This window comes from Oryzias melastigma, unplaced genomic scaffold (genome assembly GCF_002922805.2).
Source record: "Oryzias melastigma strain HK-1 unplaced genomic scaffold, ASM292280v2 sc00482, whole genome shotgun sequence".
In the NCBI taxonomy this organism is placed as follows: domain Eukaryota; kingdom Metazoa; phylum Chordata; class Actinopteri; order Beloniformes; family Adrianichthyidae; genus Oryzias; species Oryzias melastigma.
Window position 1 is genome coordinate 8,320 of NW_023417076.1, and position 6,173 is coordinate 14,492.

Sequence of the window (6,173 nt, forward strand, 5' to 3'; positions counted from 1 at the left end):
ATGCTCAGAATATGTTAACCCCAAGTTTCTAAATGCATTTCTCTCTTTCCTTGCTTCAACGATTTTATAGGTTCTACTGAGATTAGAACTCAGATCACTGGATTCAAAGTCCAGAGTGCTAACCATTACACCATAGAACCATGAGTAGTAGTGCTGAATACAAAAAACAATTCTATATTTTATGTTAGAAAAACGATACTAATTTTTTGAAAAACCTGCCCTATACAAACATTTCTAGGTCGCAAAGATTTTCAGAGTATGTTAGCTCCAAATTTCTAAATGCATTTCTCTCTTACCTTGCTTCAAAGATTTTATAGGTTCTACTGAGATTTGAACTCAGATCACTGGATTCAGAGTCCAGAGTGCTAACCATTACACCATAGAACCATGAGTAGTAGAACTGAATACAAAAAACAATTCTATATTTTATGTTAGAAAAACAATCCCAATTTTTTGAAAAACCTGCCCTGTACAAACATTTTTAGGTCGCAAAGATATTCAGAGTATGTTAGCTCCAAGTTTCTAAATGCATTTCTCTCTTACCTTGCTTCAAAGATTTTATAGGTTCTACTGAGATTTGAACTCAGATCACTGGATTCAGAGTCCAGAGTGCTAACCATTACACCATAGAACCATGAGTAGTGGAGCTGAATACTATAAACAACTCTATATTTTATGTTAGAAAAACTATCCCATTTTTTGAAAAGCCTGCCCTTTACAAACCTTTTTAGATTGCAAAAATACTCAGAATATGCTAACCCCAAGTTTCTAAATGCATTTCTCTCTTACCTTGCTTCAAAGATTTTATAGGTTCTACTGAGATTTGAACTCAGATCACTGGATTCAGAGTCCAGAGTGCTAACCATTACACCATAGAACCATGACAGGAGAGCTGAATACTAAAAACATCTCTAAATTTTATGTTAGACAAATCATCCCAATTTGAAAAAAAAATTGGCCTATACAAACATTTTTAGGTCGCAAAGATATTCAGAGTATGTTAACCCCAAGTTTCTAAATGCATTTCTCTCTTACCTTGCTTCAAAGATTTTATAGGTTCTACTGAGATTTGAACTCAGATCACTGGATTCAGAGTCCAGAGTGCTAACCATTACACCATAGAACCATGAGTAGTAGAGCTGAATACTAAAAACAACTCTATATTTTATGTCAGAAAATCTATCGAAATCTTTTGAAAAGCCTGCCCTATACAACCATTTTTAGGTCGCAAAGATATTCAGAGTATGTTAGCTCCCAGTTTCTTAATGCTTTTCTCTCTTACCGTGCTTCAAAGATTTTATAGGTTCTATTGAGATTTGAACTCAGATCACTGGATTCAGAGTCCAGAGTGCTAACCATTACACCATAGAACCATGAGTAGTAGAGCTGAATACAAAAAACAATTCTATATTTTATGTTAGAAAAACGATCCCAATTTTTTGAAAAACCTGCCCTATACAAACATTTTTAGGTCGCAAAGATATTCAGAGTATGTTAGCTCCAAGTTTCTAAATGCATTTCTCTCTTACCTTGCTTCAAAGATTTTATAGGTTCTACTGAGATTTGAACTCAGATCACTGGATTCAGAGTCCAGAGTGCTAACCATTACACCATAGAACCATGAGCAGTGGAGCTGAATACTAAAAACAACTCTATATTTTATGTCAGAAAAATCTATCGAAATTTTTTGAAAAGCCTGCCCTTCACAAAACTTTTTAGATTGCAAAAATACTCAGAATATGTTAACCCCAAGTTTCTAAATGCATTTCTCTCTTACCTTGCTTCAAAGATTTTATAGGTTCTACTGAGATTTGAACTCAGATCACTGGATTCAGAGTCCAGAGTGCTAACCATTACACCATAGAACCATGAGCAGTACAGCAGAATAAAAAAAATATTCTATATTAAATGTTAGACAAGCTATCCCAATTTGAAAAAAAAAATCTGGCCATGACAAACCTTTTTAGATTGCAAAAATACTCAGATTTTGTTAACCCCAAGTTTCTAAATGCATTACTCTCTTACCTTGCTTCAAAGGTTTGAGATGTTCTACTGAGATTTGAACTCAGATCACTGGATTCAAAGTCCAGAGTGCTAACCTTTACACCATAGAACCATGCTAAGTATTGCTGAATACAAAAAATAAATTCTATATTTCATGTTAGAAAAATTATCGAAATTTTTTGAAAAGCCTGCCCTTTACAAAACTTTTTAGATTGCAAAAATGCTCAGAATATGTTAACCCCAAGTTTCTAAATGCATTTCTCTCTTACCTTGCTTCAACAATTTTATAGGTTCTACTGAGATTTGAACTCAGATCACTGGATTCAAAGTCCAGAGTGCTAACCATTACACCATAGAACCATGAGTAGTAGTGCTGAATACAAAAAACAATTCTATATTTTATGTTAGAAAAACTATCCCAATTTTTTGAAAAAACCTGCCCTATACAAACATTTTTAGGTCGCAAAGATATTCAGGGTATGTTAGCTCCAAGTTTCTAAATGCATTTCTCTCTTACCTTGCTTCAAAGATTTTATAGGTTCTACTGAGATTTGAACTCAGATCACTGGATTCAGAGTCCAGAGTGCTAACCATTACACCATAGAACCATGAGTAGTAGAGCTGAATACTAAAAACAACTCTATATTTTATGTCAGAAAATCTATCGAAATTTTTTGAAAAGCCTGCCCAATACAAACATTTTTAGGTCGCAAAGATATTCAGAGTATGTTAGCTCCAAGTTTCTTAATGCGTTTCTCTCTTACCTTGCTTCAAAGATTTTATAGGTTCTACTGAGATTTGAACTCAGATCACTGGATTCAGAGTCCAGAGTGCTAACCATTACACCATAGAACCATGAGCAGTACAGCAGAAAAACAAAATATTCTATATTAAATGTCAGGTAAGCTATCCCAATTTGAAAAAAAAAAATCTGGCCAAGACAAACCTTTTTAGATTGCAAAAATACTCAGACTATGTTTACCCCAAGTTTCTAAATGCATTTCTCTCTTACCTTGCTTCAAAGATTTTATAGGTTCTACTGAGATTTGAACTCAGATCCTTGGATTCAAAGTCCAGAGTGCTAACCATTACACCATAGAACCATGACTAGTAGTGCTGAATACAAAAAACAATTCTATATTTTATGTTAGAAAAACTATCCCAATTTTTTGAAAAACCTGCCCTATACAAACATTTTCAGGTCGCAAAGATATTCAGAGTATGTTAGCTCCAAGTTTGTAAATGCATTTCTCTCTTACCTTGCTTCAAAGATTTTATAGGTTCTACTGAGACTTGAACTCAGATCACTGGATTCAAAGTCCAGAGTGCTAACCATTACACCATAGAACCATGAGCAGTACAGCAGAATAAAAAAAATATTATATATTAAATGTTAGACAAGCTATCCCAATTTGAAAAAAAAAATCAGGCAAGGACAAACCTTTTTAGATTGCAAAAATACTCAGATTATGTTAACCCCAAGTTTCTAAATGCATTTCTCTCTTACCTTGCTTCAAAGATTTTATAGGTTCTACTGAGATTTGAACTCAGATCACTGGATTCAGAGTCCAGAGTGCTAACCATTACACCATAGAACCATGAGCAGTAGAGCTGAATACAAAAAACAATTCTATATTTTATGTTAAAAAAACTATCCCAATTTTTTGAAAAACCTGCCCTATACAAACCTTTTTAGATTGCAAAAATACTCAGATTCTGTTTAAACCAAGTTTCTAAATGCATTTCTCTCTTACCTTGCTTCAAAGATTTTATAGGTTCTACTGAGATTTGAACTCAGATCACTGGATTCAGAGTCCAGAGTGCTAACCATTACACCATAGAACCATGAGCAGTAGAGCTGAATACAAAAAACAATTCTATGTTTTATGTTAGAAAAACTATCCCAATTTTTTGAAAAACCTGCCCTATACCAACCTTTTTAGATTGCAAAAATACTCAGATTCTGTTTACACCAAGTTTCTAAATGCATTTCTCTCTTACCTTGCTTCAAAGATTTTATAGGTTCTACTGAGATTTTAACTCAGATCAATGGATTCAGAGTCCAGAGTGCTAACCATTACACCATAGAACCATGAGCAGTACAGCAGAGTAAAAATAATATTCTATATTAAATGTCAGACAAGCTATCCCAATTTAAAAAAAAAATCTGGCCAAGACAAACCTTTTTAGATTGCAAAAATACTCAGACTATGTTTACCCCAAGTTTCTAAATGCATTTCTCTCTTACCTTGCTTCAAAGATTTTATAGGTTCTACTGAGATTTGAACTCAGATCACTGGATTCAAAGTCCAGAGTGCTAACCATTACACCATAAAACCATGAGCAGTAGTGCTGAATACAAAAAACAATTCTATATTTTATGTTAGAGAAATTATCCCAATTTTTTGAAAAACCTGCCCTATACAAACCTTTTTAGATTGCAAAAATACTCAGATTCTGTTTACCCCAAGTTTGTAAATGCATTTCTCTCTTACCTTGCTTCAAAGATTTTATAGGTTCTACTGAGATTTGAACTCAGATCACTGGATTCAGAGTCCAGAGTGCTAACCATTACACCATAGAACCATGAGCAGTACAGCAGAGTAAAAATAATATTCTATATTAAATGTCAGACAAGCTATCCCAATTGAAAAAAAAAAATCTGGCCAAGACAAACCTTTTTAGATTGCAATAATACTCAGACTATGTTTACCCCAAGTTTCTAAATGCATTTCTCTCTTACCTTGCTTCAAAGATTTTATAGGTTCTACTGAGATTTGAACTCAGATCACTGGATTCAGAGTCCAGAGTGCTAACCATTACACCATAGAACCATGAGTAGTAGTGCTGAATACAAAAAACAAGTCTATATTTTATGTTAGAAAAATTATCCCAATTTTTTGAAAAACCTGCCCTATACAAACCTTTTTAGATAGCAAAAATACTCAGATTCTGTTTACCCCAAGTTTCTAAATGCATTTCTCTCTTACCTTGCTTCAAAGATTTTATAGGTTCTACTGAGATTTGAACTCAGATCACTGGATTCAGAGTCCAGAGTGCTAACCATTACACCATAGAACCATGAGTAGTAGAGCTGAAGACTAAAAACAATTCTATATTTTATGTTAGAAAAACTATCCCAATTTGTTTGAAAAACCTGCCCTATACAAACCTTTTTAGGTCGTAAAGATATTCAGAGTATGTTAGCTCCAAGTTTCTAAATGCATTTCTCTCTTACCTTGCTTCAAAGATTTTCTAGGTTCTACTGAGATTTGAACTCAGATCACTGGATTCAAAGTCCAGAGTGCTAACCATAACACCATGAGCAATTGCCTGGAATAGAAACGATTATTCTATATTTGATGTTAGACAAGCTAAACCAATTTGAAAAAAATAACATCTGGGCGAGACAAACCTTTTTAGATTGCAAAAATACTCAGATTATGTTAACCCCAAGTTTCTAAATGCATTTCTCTCTTACCTTGCTTTAAAGATTTTATAGGTTCTACTGAGATTTGAACTCAGATCACTGGATTCAGAGTGCTAACCATTACACCATAGAACCATGAGTAGTAGAGATGAATACAAAAAACAATTCTATATTTTATATTAGAAAAACTATCCCAATTTTTTGAAAAACCTGCCCTATACAAACCTTTTTAGATTGCAAAAATACTCAGATTCTGTTTACCCCAAGTTTCTAAGTGCATTTCTCTCTTATCTTGCTTCAAAGATTTTCTAGGTTCTACTGAGATTTGAACTCAGATCACTGGATTCAAAGTCCAGAGTGCTAACCATTACACCATAGAACCATGAGTAGTAGTGCTGAATACAAAAAACAATTCTATATTTTATGTTAGAAAAACTATCCCAATTTTTTGACAAACCTGCCCCAATTCAAACATTTTTAGGTCGCAAAGATATTCAGAGTATTTTTACCCCAAGTTTCTAAATGCATTTCTCACTTACCTTGCTTCAAAGATTTTATAGGTTCTACTGAGATTTGAACTCAGATCACTGGATTCAAAGTCCAGAGTGCTAACCATTACACCATAGAACCATGAGTAGTAGTGCTGAATACAAAAAACAATTCTATATTTTATGTTAGACAAACCATCCCAATTTTTTTGAAAAACCTGCCCTATACAAACATTTTTAGGTCGCAAAGA

At 33.7% G+C, this 6,173-nt stretch overlaps 20 non-coding genes across 20 annotated transcripts; all 20 read right to left on the reverse strand.

Moving 5' to 3' along the window:
* Window positions 1-68: 68 nt before the first annotated feature.
* Window positions 69-140, reverse strand: trnaq-uug. The gene has a single exon. It is a non-coding gene; the product is annotated as a tRNA-Gln (tRNA).
* Window positions 141-315: 175 nt separating this feature from the next.
* On the reverse strand, window positions 316-387 carry trnaq-cug. Its single transcript has one exon. It is a non-coding gene; the product is annotated as a tRNA-Gln (tRNA).
* Window positions 388-562: 175 nt separating this feature from the next.
* Window positions 563-634, reverse strand: trnaq-cug. Its single transcript has one exon. It is a non-coding gene; the product is annotated as a tRNA-Gln (tRNA).
* Window positions 635-808: 174 nt separating this feature from the next.
* Window positions 809-880, reverse strand: trnaq-cug. Its single transcript has one exon. It is a non-coding gene; the product is annotated as a tRNA-Gln (tRNA).
* A 174-nt stretch (window positions 881-1,054) lies between these two features.
* trnaq-cug lies at window positions 1,055-1,126 on the reverse strand. Its single transcript has one exon. It is a non-coding gene; the product is annotated as a tRNA-Gln (tRNA).
* Window positions 1,127-1,548: 422 nt separating this feature from the next.
* trnaq-cug lies at window positions 1,549-1,620 on the reverse strand. Its single transcript has one exon. It is a non-coding gene; the product is annotated as a tRNA-Gln (tRNA).
* Window positions 1,621-1,796: 176 nt separating this feature from the next.
* On the reverse strand, window positions 1,797-1,868 carry trnaq-cug. Its single transcript has one exon. It is a non-coding gene; the product is annotated as a tRNA-Gln (tRNA).
* A 424-nt stretch (window positions 1,869-2,292) lies between these two features.
* On the reverse strand, window positions 2,293-2,364 carry trnaq-uug. The gene has a single exon. It is a non-coding gene; the product is annotated as a tRNA-Gln (tRNA).
* A 176-nt stretch (window positions 2,365-2,540) lies between these two features.
* Window positions 2,541-2,612, reverse strand: trnaq-cug. Its single transcript has one exon. It is a non-coding gene; the product is annotated as a tRNA-Gln (tRNA).
* Window positions 2,613-2,787: 175 nt separating this feature from the next.
* On the reverse strand, window positions 2,788-2,859 carry trnaq-cug. Its single transcript has one exon. It is a non-coding gene; the product is annotated as a tRNA-Gln (tRNA).
* A 176-nt stretch (window positions 2,860-3,035) lies between these two features.
* On the reverse strand, window positions 3,036-3,107 carry trnaq-uug. Its single transcript has one exon. It is a non-coding gene; the product is annotated as a tRNA-Gln (tRNA).
* A 175-nt stretch (window positions 3,108-3,282) lies between these two features.
* trnaq-uug lies at window positions 3,283-3,354 on the reverse strand. The gene has a single exon. It is a non-coding gene; the product is annotated as a tRNA-Gln (tRNA).
* A 176-nt stretch (window positions 3,355-3,530) lies between these two features.
* On the reverse strand, window positions 3,531-3,602 carry trnaq-cug. Its single transcript has one exon. It is a non-coding gene; the product is annotated as a tRNA-Gln (tRNA).
* Window positions 3,603-3,777: 175 nt separating this feature from the next.
* Window positions 3,778-3,849, reverse strand: trnaq-cug. Its single transcript has one exon. It is a non-coding gene; the product is annotated as a tRNA-Gln (tRNA).
* A 422-nt stretch (window positions 3,850-4,271) lies between these two features.
* Window positions 4,272-4,343, reverse strand: trnaq-uug. Its single transcript has one exon. It is a non-coding gene; the product is annotated as a tRNA-Gln (tRNA).
* A 175-nt stretch (window positions 4,344-4,518) lies between these two features.
* Window positions 4,519-4,590, reverse strand: trnaq-cug. The gene has a single exon. It is a non-coding gene; the product is annotated as a tRNA-Gln (tRNA).
* Window positions 4,591-4,766: 176 nt separating this feature from the next.
* trnaq-cug lies at window positions 4,767-4,838 on the reverse strand. Its single transcript has one exon. It is a non-coding gene; the product is annotated as a tRNA-Gln (tRNA).
* A 175-nt stretch (window positions 4,839-5,013) lies between these two features.
* On the reverse strand, window positions 5,014-5,085 carry trnaq-cug. Its single transcript has one exon. It is a non-coding gene; the product is annotated as a tRNA-Gln (tRNA).
* Window positions 5,086-5,744: 659 nt separating this feature from the next.
* trnaq-uug lies at window positions 5,745-5,816 on the reverse strand. The gene has a single exon. It is a non-coding gene; the product is annotated as a tRNA-Gln (tRNA).
* A 176-nt stretch (window positions 5,817-5,992) lies between these two features.
* Window positions 5,993-6,064, reverse strand: trnaq-uug. Its single transcript has one exon. It is a non-coding gene; the product is annotated as a tRNA-Gln (tRNA).
* Between the last annotated feature and the right edge of the window lie 109 nt (window positions 6,065-6,173).